General features: G+C 45.4%; 1 protein-coding gene across 2 annotated transcripts in view; it reads right to left on the bottom strand.

Moving 5' to 3' along the window:
- Positions 1–7,954: 7,954 nt before the first annotated feature.
- Positions 7,955–12,954, bottom strand: part of socs7 (suppressor of cytokine signaling 7) — an 86,288-nt gene continuing 81,288 nt past the window's right edge. For both annotated transcript variants that reach the window (XM_067968763.1, XM_067968764.1), the window contains one exon: positions 7,955–10,884. The gene's annotated coding sequence lies outside the window, so the exon portion shown is untranslated. The remainder of the gene's footprint in view (positions 10,885–12,954) is intronic.

Here is a 12,954-nt window from a genome sequence, read left to right as displayed (position 1 = left end):
CTGCGTTTCCTACATAACAACACTAAAAATCACTTCATTGGTTGTAAAGCGCTTTGGGATGTCCTGAGGTTGTGCAAGGCGCTATATAAATGCAAGTTTGTTCTTTCTTTTCCACAGCATCCCTGAAGGCCACTGCCGGCCAATGATCTCCCCTCCCCCTCCCGTTCTCCTACCCCACCCTCCCGTTCTCCTGCCCCCCTCCCCCGTTCTCCTACCCTTCCCCCCCTCCCCGACTTCCAGGACCTACTTGACTGCTGCCGAGAAGGCAGTTGATCCAATGTCATCCTTGTAGAACCAGTGAGCTGTCTCTTGGTGTCCACAGCTTGCTGGCAATATGCTGATCAGGCCCCAGGTCCAATTTGGGGTGAGGCTTGGGTTTCCAGCTTCTGGCACGCAAATTCCCATTTCTGAACACAACATGGAGCTGCTCACAAAAAACCAAATGTCTGGTGCAGTGTGCAGTGCGATCCATTGCTTTTATTCCCATCCAGGTTATTTGATGATCTGACCTTCACTTACTGTCTAAACAGAGAAGACATTTTCAAAGCAATCTCGTTCTACAGATCAACATGAATAGAATCTTGATCTTTTATCGTTGCCGTGGTAACCACTAACAGAAACAGGAAGATGCACCGTTAGCCCCAAACCACAACACTGTCAGCGCTTGAATTTATGGAGGGAGGCAGCTTTCCTGTAGCTATACTCCCCTCCCACATAGTTTCTAGATAAGGTTCCCCCCCCCACCCTCCCGTTTGGTTTCCAGACCAGGCACTTACTAGACTTATACAGATGTGGATCTTACCATCTGTTTATTTAGCCCTCCCGCTCTCTGGGTTTTCGGAATATCGGAATGAATTTCCCGAAATCTATTTGTCCCACTCTGCCCAGTCAATAAATGAGTGTGTGCTCTACCCCTCTCAATGACAACGCACTATAAGACAAAGAAACAGTTCTGTTCTGACAGATAAAAGCTTGGCTGAGCTGTTCCAGTGTGAACTGTGGTTAACCCAGAAGTACAATTGATTTTACAGTGCATCATAAAGGTCAGTCACACAGCTTAAACTGAACTCCATCCAGTTGTGGCCAAACCAGTGTTTTATGAAGGTTCAACATAACTTCCTTGCTTTTATACTCTATGCCTCTATTTATAAAGCCCAGGATCCCCGATGCTTTTTTAACCGCTTTCTCAACCTGTCCTGCCACCTTCAAAGATTTGTGTACAGACACCCCCAGGCCTCTCTGTTCCTGCACCCCCTTTAGAATTGTACCCTTTAGTTTATATTGCCTCTCCTCGTTCTTCCTGCCAAAATGCATCACTTCGCACATCTCTGCGTTAAATTTCATCTGCCATGTTGTCCGCCCATTCCACCAGCCTGTCTGTGTCCTCTTGAAGTCTATCACTGACCTCCTCACTGTTTACTAAACTTCCAAGTTTAGTGTCACCTGCAAATTTTGAAATTGTGCCCTGTACACCCAAGTCCAAGTCATAATATATATCAAGAAAAGCAGTTGATTCCACTCTCATTTCAGTTTTATATTCTTAAAGGATGGTGACGTGACCATTTGGTACCATCACCGACAAAACTGTGTTGAGAAGGACAGGCCTGAACTCGGGGGAGGGGTACACGTATCACTCAACGACACAATCGAGCTGATTACAGCCGAACAGGTGCAGCTGATTGCAATGCTTTCTCTCTTTATTTTCTTACACTATACCCACTTACAGATTGATAGAAATTTCAGCACAGAAGGAGGTCATTTGGCACATTGTGCCAGTGCAGTATTAGCATCATATCACAGTCATCTATCGAATCCCATTTCCCTGCTCTATCCATGTACCCAAGGCAGTAACGGAGCGGGAACCATTTCTGGAGATAAGGCATGAATGAGGATTAAACAATGCATTACACTCAGTGCATTACACTCAGTGCTCATCAACATACCTTCCACATACATATACACATTATGTAAAATTTAATCCCCATTAACATTATACACCGAGTATATTCCACATTCAGATACACGCACCATTACCAATATACACTGTGTATAATCCACATTCAGATACACGGTCCATTACCAATATACACTGTGTATATTCCACATTCAGATACAAGCCCCATTACCAATATACACTGTGTATATTCCACATTCAGATATACGCACCATTACCAATATACAGTGTTTAATCCACATTCAGATACACACCCCATTACCAATATACACTGTGTATATTCCACACTCAGAAAAACACTCCATTACCAATATACACTGTGTATAATCCACATTCAGATATAACGCCCCATTACCAATATACACTGTGTATAATCCACATTCAGATATAACGCCCCATTACCAATATACACTGTGTATAATCCACATTCAGATACACACATTACCAATATACACTGTGTATAATCCACATTCAGATACATGCCCCATTACCAATATACACTGTGTATAATCCACATTCAGATACATGCCCCATTACCAATATACACTGTGTATAATCCACATTCAGATACATGCCCCATTACCAATATACACTGTGTATAATCCACATTCAGATACACACATTACCAATATACACTGTGTATAATCCACATTCAGATACATGCCCCATTACCAATATACACTGTGTATAATCCACATTCAGATACACACCACATTACCAATATACACTGTGTATAATCCACATTCAGATACACACCCCATTACCAATATACACTGTGTATAATCCACATTCAGATACACACATTACCAATATACACTGTGTATAATCCACATTCAGATACACACATTACCAATATACACTGTGTATAATCCACATTCAGATACATGCCCCATTACCAATATACACTGTGTATAATCCACATTCAGATACACACCACATTACCAATATACACTGTGTATAATCCACATTCAGATACACACCCCATTACCAATATACACTGTGTATAATCCATATTCAGATACACGCCCTATTACCGATATACACTGTGTATAATCCACATTCAGATACACACCCCATTACCAATATACACTGTGTATAATCCACATTCAGATACACACCCCATTATCAATGTACACTGTGTATAATCCACATTCAGATACACACCCCATTACCAATATACACTGTGTATAATCCACATTCAGATACACACCCTATTACCGATATACACTGTGTATAATCCATATTCAGATACACACCCCATTACCAATATACACTGTGTATAATCCATATTCAGATACACGCCCTATTACCGATATACACTGTGTATAATCCACATTCAGATACACACCCTATTACCGATATACACTGTGTATAATCCATATTCAGATACACACCCTATTACCGATATACACTGTGTATAATCCACATTCAGATACACACCCTATTACCAATATACACAGTGTTTAATCCACATTCAGAGCAGGAGACGGTGTGATGATAACTTGTGTCAAAGCTCTGCTACAATCAGGAACAGGCAGCTCACCAGACCGATACGACCAGCTTTTTTTTAAGCTTTTTTTGGCTTCAGGCAAAGTAATCTCTTCAATAAGGCAAAGTGTGAGGAACCTAAACCTTGTGGACTGGAGTCCTGATCCTGCAGGACAAACAGGACTTAAAAAGCAGAAACTTTTTAAGTTTAGTCCGACAGCATCTGAACAGAGAAAAGACTGGATTTACTCCCATCATTTTCTGTTTTCAGCCAGGAGCCCAGGACGAGCCTCAGCCACTGGGCTTTTAGTGAAATATATTTTAAAATATATAAGCGACGACTTCTGGTCACTAGTGTTTGTGGACGAGAAAGGGCTACCATGGGAGCATTGGGGGCAGGAGGAGCACATAAGAACATAAGAAATAGGAGCAGGAATAGGCCATATGGCCCCTCGAGCCTGCTCCGCCATTCAATAAGATATTGGCTGAACTTCTACCTCAAATCCAATTTCCCGCCCAATCCCCATATCCCTTCATTCCCTCAGTGGCCAAAAATCTGTCGATCTCAGTCTTGAATATACTCAACGACTCAGCTTCCACAGCCCTCTGGGGTGGAGAATTCCAAAGATTCACAACCCTCTGAGTGAAGAAATTTTTCCTCCTCTTGGTCCTAAATGACCAGCCCCTTATTTTGAGACTATGTTCCCGAGTTCTAGACTCTCCAGCACAGGTGAGTTAGGCGGATGAGATCACCGGGGACCAAATAAACCTTCCTCAAATATAGGGGAAAATAAATCATCCTGGTGAGGCCACTAACAGACCAAGTACACAATAGGGAGATCCTCCAAAATGGAAGGACAACTACAGGTTTCAAAAGTATTCAAAGAGTGTTTCTATATTATGGGTTCTGATGAAGAGTTATACCTGAAGTACTAAATCGAGGCCCCATCTGCCCTCTCAGGTGGACGTAAAAAAATCCCATGGCACTATTTCGAAGAAGAGCAGGGGAGTTCTCCCTGTTGTCCTGGCCAATATTTATCCTTCAACCAACATCACTAAAAAAGATTATCTGATCATTATCACATTGCAGTTTGTGGAATCTTGCTGTGCACAAATTGGCTGCCGTGTTTCCGACATTACAACAGTGACAACACTTCATAAGTACTTCATTGGCTGTAAAGCGCTTTGGGACGTCCTGAGGTCATGAAAGGCGCTATATAAATGCAAGTCTTTCTTTTCTTATAATTTATAAAAATTTAATCAAAGAGCTACTGTGCACCAGGGCACATTTCCTTGGACAGCAATCCTCCCAACAGGGTGCATGAGGCAGCTGTAAAAGTACCAGGCACAAAAAAAAAGCACTTTTGCAAAACAGATTGTGTCACCCTCCCCTTTATGCTGGGGCGGGGGGAATGCAAGGGGAAGATTTTTTGTCCTAATGTGATCGAACATTAGAACCTGCAGCCCATGAATGGGGGGAGGGGGAAAGTATTTCTGTCAATTGTCAGCCAGGGATCTTAGGGGAAGGGTGAGGTGGGAAATTGTCCCATGGGGAACTACAGCATCTTACCTCAGGAGATCCCACAGCCAGCCAACGTGTCTTCTCTGTCAAGGCAGTCTGCAGGGGGGGCGGGGGCAGATGTGGAATGGTTCAAACCCACCCCCCCCCGCCCCAGCATTGGTTAATTGGGGGGTGGAGGTGGGGAGTAGATGGCCTGGGAATACTCTGGGATGGAGAATGACAGAGGGGAACCAATATGAAGGGGTTTGATAGGGTAGACATTTCCACAAGTTGGGGGGGGGGGGGGGAAAGAGGGAGTCCAAAACTAGGGGCCATAAATATAAGATAATCACTAATAAATCCAATAGGGAATTCAAGAGAAACTTCAGGGAATTCAGGAGGAACTTCTTTACCCAGAGAGTGGTTAGAATGTGGAACTCGCTACCACAAGGAGTAGTTGATGCGAATATCATAGATACATTTAAGGGGAAGCCAGATAAGTACACGAGGGAGAAAGGAATAGAAGGATATGTTGATAGGGTGAGATAACGTAAATAGTAGGAGGAGGCTCGTGTGCAGCATAAACACTGGCAAGGACCTGTTGGGCCGAATGGCCTGTTTCTGTGCTGTACATTCTATATAATGTAGCAAAGCAGCTTTTTAAGTGCAACTGCCTGAAAAAAAATGAACCAAAGATTAATTTCCCCACCTCCCCCAAAAAAATAATAAATCCAACACTCACACCCCAACACAACTTTAAATCAATTGGTTTATAATTCAGTGAAGTTTTACTCAGACTTCGATCTGTACAAGTCTTTACACCAGTAGTTTCAAGAATAAAAATTCGATACAAATCCACAATACACAATCAACCGCCTTTCTTCAACATTTACAAAACATGGGTTGAAACATTTACACTCGACTGCCCTGACATTAGCACTGATTGTTCCAAGGTCCTGTATATACTGAGAGAGAACATACATGCTTATTAACAGAGTATGTACAAAGTAACAGTAGACTGGGCGGTACAGTCAGTCTGCATTGGTTTTGCATTAATCACAAAATATATCTAGATTTAATAGGCAAGGCCATTCTTAAAGGGATACAGCTTTTTGTATTATGGTCTGCCCGGGCCTATATTCGCACAAGAGAAAACTTCAACTGGCCACATAATACTAAACCAATTTAAACGTCGTAGAAGAATTTGTCCTTTCACACCTGGGACCATGGGTTTGATTTCTTGCCTGGACTGATGGGACGATGGTCTCCTCGATCAGCTCCTACTGAGCACAAAAACCCAACCCACACCTGATTCAGCAATCAATTAGTATCAGACTGGGAATGTCACTGGTGAGAAAGGGCCGAATGGCCTGTTCCCATTCCGAGCTCGCTCGAGAGGCCGACGGCAGGGTGGGGGGGGGGAAAGGAAAAGCATCACTCACGGTACAGGTCGGGCACCCTTCGGAGGCTGGAGTCGGACTGTTTGAGGGAAGCTTTGCTCTGCATCTCACCGGAGGAAACAGATTTAAGATAACTGGCAAAAGAACCAGAGGGGAGAGGAGGAGAATTTTTTTTTAAAAAGCGGTGAGTTATGATGATCTGGAATCCACTGCCCTTTAAGCAGATTCGATACTGACTTTCAAAACGGAATTGGAAAATACTTGAAAAGGAAAAATTTGCAGGGTTATCGGGAAAGAGCAGGGAGGGACGGGACTAATTGGACAGCTCTTTCAGAAGAGCCAGCACAGGCACGATGGACCGAATGGCCTCCTTCTGTGCTGTATGATTCGACGATAACCGTGACCCCCGAGTGCTTGATGCTGACGTCGTGATCCAGTGTAATTAAAATAAAAAGCTTTTTGAAGTTTATGCAGGTCTGGCGGTCCGTGAGCTTTGCCCGTGTGCATGCATCTCCCCGAATCGCTAAACGTTACCAGCGGAAGTTTTTTCTCGTGTGTGAACGCGAGCCCCAGACAGACCAGCAGGGAGTGACACATGTTCCCCACGGTACACGGTCACCACAAGGGGGAATGGGGCTCAGCAAAAGGAACAGTCGTTAGTTCGAGGCGAATAAAACACATCGGCCAAACATCCTCCGGGGGGGGGGGCGGGGTTCGCAAACGGAACTCAAAAAATTACACATCAGTACGAACAGGGTTGCCAACTCTGCTTGGACGTATTCCTGGAGGTTTCACCCCAAGACCTCCCTCTGCCCCACCCAGTCCAATATTTTTATTTCTAATAAACAAAAGCGCTCAAAGTAAATGAAAGAAAACACACACCATTTTTAAAAAAAATGCCCCTATGATTTTTCTTCCGGGTTGCTTATGGAGTGACCAGGAGATTAATCTTCAATTCCTGGAGACTCCAGGGCAATCCTGGAGGGTTGGCAACCCCTGGGTACGAAGCGGCTGTTTTAAGAGGACACGCTCCCGTCACCGATCTTCAATCGGCAGGGCCGCTCCAGCGAGGCGACGTCCCACCTCACAGGCACTGCAGAGGTGAAGCATCAAAGCTACAAAAAGTTCAACCCTTTCGGAGCAGCAGGGATTTTAATATTCGCCAATAACACAGACACAGAGCTTCACTGCGAAAGAAAGCTGAAAAGTTTGGTAAGCCTCTTATTTAAAGTCCGGTGACTGTAAGGGTTAAACTTGCCCTTTACAAAGGGCCCTGATTTGCCTCAGTGTTCCGATGGGGTTCCCCCGCCTTTCACAAAGTCCGCAGCTGGGCACGAAACGCAGTCACATTTGGAGGGATATTTCTTCCCTTACCGAGAATCTCACTGACCGACACCTCCACCTCACGGGACACCGAAGGGGGAAAGGGGGAAACGAAAAAAAATTAAATGGGGTTATACCTTAAAAACCCAAACTTCAGTTCTGGTTTAAATTTCAGAAATTTCTGGACTGTCCAGCAGGGTTGCCAACTCTGGTTGGACGTATTCCTGGAGGTTTCATCACATGACCTCCCCCACCGCCAGCTGCCCCGCCCCCAGTCAAAGAGCCTTTTTCTCCTCCCCCCATTTCCAATATTTCTGTAACTAACAAACAGAAGCGTTGAAAGAAAATGAAATAAAACACCATTTTTTTTTTTTAACGCCCAAGATTTTTCTTCCAGGTTGCATCTGGAGTGTCCAGAAGATTAATTTTTAATTCCTGGAGACTCCAGGACAATCCTGGAGGGTTGGCAACCCCACTGTCCGGAGTAAAAACGGAACAGGTGGTGACCACTGTGATTCGATGCAATAGGAAACGTGACGACCGAGCTGTCCAGTGTGGGGTCAACGTGATGCGATGTTGCCGTGGCAACAGCTGGGATTCCACCAGGCCCCACTTTCCATGGGATGCAGCAATTCTTTATCCGAGGGGATGATGTGTTTGGACAGAACGCGCAGGCGATTCCGAAATCCACCGTCCCACGGCCCGCGATTGTCCCGCCGGGAGAAGCACGAGTTGCAATCACCCAATGCCACAAACGCCCCCAGGTATCACCCCCATGGGGGCTGAGAGTAACACAAGGAATGCTGGCTCACCTGGAGATACAAGAGCCTTCGAATTAAAAATACAGGGGTCGAGAAAAGAGAAGACCGACAGGTGACCTGTTAGAGGTGATTAAGATTATGAAAGTGTTCGAGAGGGTAGACGTAGAGAAGACGTTTCCACTTGTGGGGGAGACCAAAACTAGGGACCATAAATATATGATGGTCACCAATAAATCCAATAGAGAATTCAGGAGAAACTTGTTTACCCAAAGAGTGGTTAGAATGTGGAACTGGCTACCACAAGGAGTAGTTGAGGCGAATAGCATAGATTCATTTAAGAGGATGCTGGCTAAGTACATGAGGGAGAAAAGAATAGAAGGATCTGTTGATAGGGTTAGATGAAATAGGGTGGGAGGAGACTCGTGTGGAGCATAAACACTGGCATAGACCAATTGGACTGAATGGCCTGTTTGTGTGCTGTAAATTCTATGTAATGGAGAAAAAAGCATCTTCCGATTAAATTTCAAGTGGGTGCCTGGAAACAGAATGGTGGCTACACAGAACACACCGAGTTCACCGGATCACTGGGTTATGGGCTGGATCGCCCATAACGTGAACAGTTTGGGAGTTTCAGCCGTACCCTGGAAATACAACGCTGGTTATTCAAGGGTCAAGGGAAACGACACAAACAAACGTCAGCTCTTGCACACGCTGATCACTTGCGGAATTCTGAAAGAAAACAGAATTTTCCAAAGAGGTTGCCAGAATTTTTTTAGAAGTCAGTCAGATCTGAGGTAGAGACACCCAGGGTGTCACATTGTAAGGGACAAGTGTGGGGGGAGGGAGAGGAGGAGGAATAAAAGAAGTCCAAGTGACATCTTGGTGCTGACGCTCTTGGTGCTCTCCATCATTAGGGTTGTCAACCCTCCAGGATTTTATTTTTATTCATTCTTGGGATGTGGGCGTTACTGGCAAGGCCAGCACTTATTGCCCTTGAGAAGGTGGTGGTGAGTCGCCTTCTTGAACCGCTGCAGTCCGTGTGGTGAAGGTTCTCCCACAGTGCTGTTAGGTAGGGATTTCAGGATTTTGACCCAGCGACGATGAAGGAACGGCGATAATTGTCCACCACCATTCATGACTGGATGTGGCAGGACTGCAGAGCTTTGATCTGATCCGTTGGTTGTGGAATCGCTTAGCTCTGTCTATAGCATGCTGCTTCCACTGTTTAGCATGCATATAGTCCTGAGTTGTAGCTTCACCAGGTTGGCAGCTCATTTTTAGGTATGTCTGTACTGTAGTCCCGGAGACTCCAGGAATTAAAGACCCAGACAGTGCTGCAAGCAACATCCAGGAGAAAGGTCATAGGGCCATTAAAAAAGTGTGTATTTTTCATCATTTTCTTTGAACATTTTCATTTATTAGTTATGAAAATATTGAAGATGGGGAAAAAAGGCTCGACAAGTGAAGAATCATCCAATCGGGTAACGCTTTCCAATTGGACGGGGAAGGCGGTGCATTGCGAGGAGGGACGAGTCAGGTGATCAATGGCGGAAATGTGGGGGCGGGGCAGTTGGACAGGGAGGTCATGTGATGAAACCTCATGGAATACAGTCAACCAGAGTTGGCAAACCTGAACTCCAGAATTCCCTTCCCAAACCTCGTCACTCTACTCACTGCCTTGGGAAGGGCCAAAAGGAAGTTCGGCATTGCCCCAAAAGGGGGGACAAAACAATATAAAATCAGGAGGAGGTGCAATTTCCCTACTCATGCAGCCTTGGTGGCTGGACTCTGACTCTGGGAGGGGGTCATGGTATCATTGCAGGTGCAGCACAGGGCCAGGCCATTTGGCCCATCACCTGCACTCATTCTCAGCCTCTGTGGAGTGGGACACGTGGAGGAAAAAAAAAAAAAGAGGATTTCTAACCCTCCACAGCAAAACTAAAATCCTTCCAGATCAAAGATTGGCTGCGAGTGATTTCCGTGAGTTAAGCATTAAAGAGCCCGCGAGTATAACCAGTAGTTTAATCCATAAATTAACAACAACAAAAAAAAGTTGTGCAATATAAACCTTTCCAGGCATTCATTCTGAGTCAGGCATCTCAGCACAAAAAGACCAGGAACGTCTCTGGATTCGGGAGAACTGTCGCCTTGCTGCACAAAGCTGCAAGTTACTAACGTCTGTCTTTCTCAGTAGAAAGTGCGAATCCATTGCCAAGTGTTTAGATTGTCCTGTCCCATCTTCACCATGCAGACGACGCCGGGGAGGAATTCTGTCGTATTCCAGACGCCCCTATTACGAGCGAGTGATGGGTCTAAATAAGCATCTGGAATAAGGAGCGTTTCAGGAAAATCGAGCACCCCACCCCACCCCCCCCGACCTTCAGTCACGAGCGGTTCCTGGCGTAGCGCTCCCGTCAGACTGTTGCCTTTCCGACTGCCCCTCGGTAACGTTCCAACCTGTTACGAAGCAGAGACGGCAGCGTGATTCCCAGATCGGCCTCAACCGCAACGCAAAAATTAGCTCCGCAAATTGACGAACAATCGCATGCACCTGCGGCCCACAACACCTTGTTTTAAAAACCCCTCGCAGCGGAAATGAAGCAGAATTTCAATTAAATTGGAGTAAATTAGCATCGTAAGCAGCTTTCAAAGTGAGATAAATGAACCTGCTGCCTGTTCCAGTATGACTGTGACATTATAACGGATGCTAAAAATAATCGTTTTGGATACAAGAGTGTTTGAGACACAGCACCTGCATTAATTGCTCTTAGAACAAAAGCCAATGTACTGTAGTCTGAAAGGAAGCTATCTTATTTCTTTTTACATAGAATGTAAGTACAGAAACAGGCCATTCGGCCCAACTGGTCCATGCCGGTGTTTATGCTCCACACGAGCCTCCTCCCACCCCTCTTCATCTAACCCTATCACCATATCCTTCTATTCCTTTCTCCCTCATGTGTTTATCCAGCTTCCTCTTAAATGCATCTATGCTATTCGCCTCGAGGTAGAGAGTTCCACATTCTAACCACTCTTTGGGTAAAGAAGTTTCTCCTCAATTCTCTATTGGATTATTAGTGACCATTTTATATTTATGGTCCCTAGTTTTGTTCTCCCCACAAGTGGAAACATCTTCTCTACGTCTACCCTATCGAACCCCTTCATAACTTTTTTATTCGTTCATGGGATGTGGGCGTCGCTGGCGAGGCCGGCATTTATTGCCCATCCCTAATTGCCCTCGAGAAGGTGGTGGTGAGCCGCCTTCTTGACAACTGAGTGGCTTGCTGGGCCATTTCAGAGGGCGATTAAGAATCAACCACATTGCTGTGGGTCTGGAGTCACGTGTAGGCCAGACCGGGTAAGGATGGCAGGTTTCCTTCCCTAAAAGGAAATTAGTGAACCAGGTAGGTTCATGGCCACCATTACTGATACTAGTATTTTTTAATTCCAGATTTTGTTTAATTAATTGAATTTAAATTCCCCAGTTGTCATGGTGCAATTTGAACTCATGACTCTGGATTATTTGTCCAGGCCTCTGGATTACTAGTCCTGTAACATAACCACTATGCTACCGTACCCAATAATCCTGAAAACCTCTATCAGGTCACCACTCATTCTTCTCTTTTCCAGAGAAAAGAGCCCCAGCCTGCTCAACCTTTCCTGATAAGGATATCCTCTCAGTTCTGGTATCATCCTTGTAAATCTTTTTTTTGCACCTTCTGTATCCTTTTTGTAATTTGGAAGGGTGCAGGAGAGTACCGGACTGCTCCAAGTCATGTAACAAGTCTTTATTATTTTGCACAGTAGGTTTGGTGGGTTGTGTGGGGGAAATATATAGATTATATGTAAATAAAACAAAAAGGAGATGCATTTAAGAGGAAGCCAGATAAACACATGAGGGAGAAAGGAATAGAAGGATCTGCTGATAGGGTGAGATGAAATAGGGAGGGAGAAGGCTCGTATGGAGCATAAACACCAGCATAGACCAGTTGGGCCGAATGGCCTGTTTCTGTGCTGTACATTCTACGTAATTACATTTGGCACCTGCCAGGATTCAGAGAGTGGAACTGTATCCCAGCGCGAGTCACTAGCCCGAAATTCCAGATTGGGGGGGGGGGGGGCGGGGGGGAGAAAGAGGGGAGAGAACTGGAACGATCTCTGTGGGCAGGAATTTGGGGAAGGACCTGGTTAATCTGGGGCAGAAGTTCTGCCGCAAAGTGGAGGCCGTGCAGAATGAAAGAAATAAAAAGTCTCGTGATAAATTTCCCACCCTCCTCACCCTAGCAACGCTGGGCAGGAGGGGAACCCTGCACCCTCGTGGCGTCCAACTCAACGCTGAGGGTCTCCAGGGGCGAGGGCAAATTCAACATTTAGAGCTTTCGGGAAACTGGCCTAATGCTGCAGCGCTCGACCACTCTTGACTTGTTGGGCCAGAACTGCAGGTCCAAGGTGGGTGGAGAGTTCCGTCCCTAAAAGGCTTCCCCCCTCCCCCTTCCCCGGAATTTCCGGGCCGCTGTTTCCAGGAGAGCT

This window comes from Heptranchias perlo, chromosome 30 (assembly GCF_035084215.1).
Source record: "Heptranchias perlo isolate sHepPer1 chromosome 30, sHepPer1.hap1, whole genome shotgun sequence".
Lineage (NCBI taxonomy): Eukaryota > Metazoa > Chordata > Chondrichthyes > Hexanchiformes > Hexanchidae > Heptranchias > Heptranchias perlo.
Note: the sequence above shows the minus strand (reverse complement) of the source record. Positions and strands in the feature narration are given on the sequence as shown.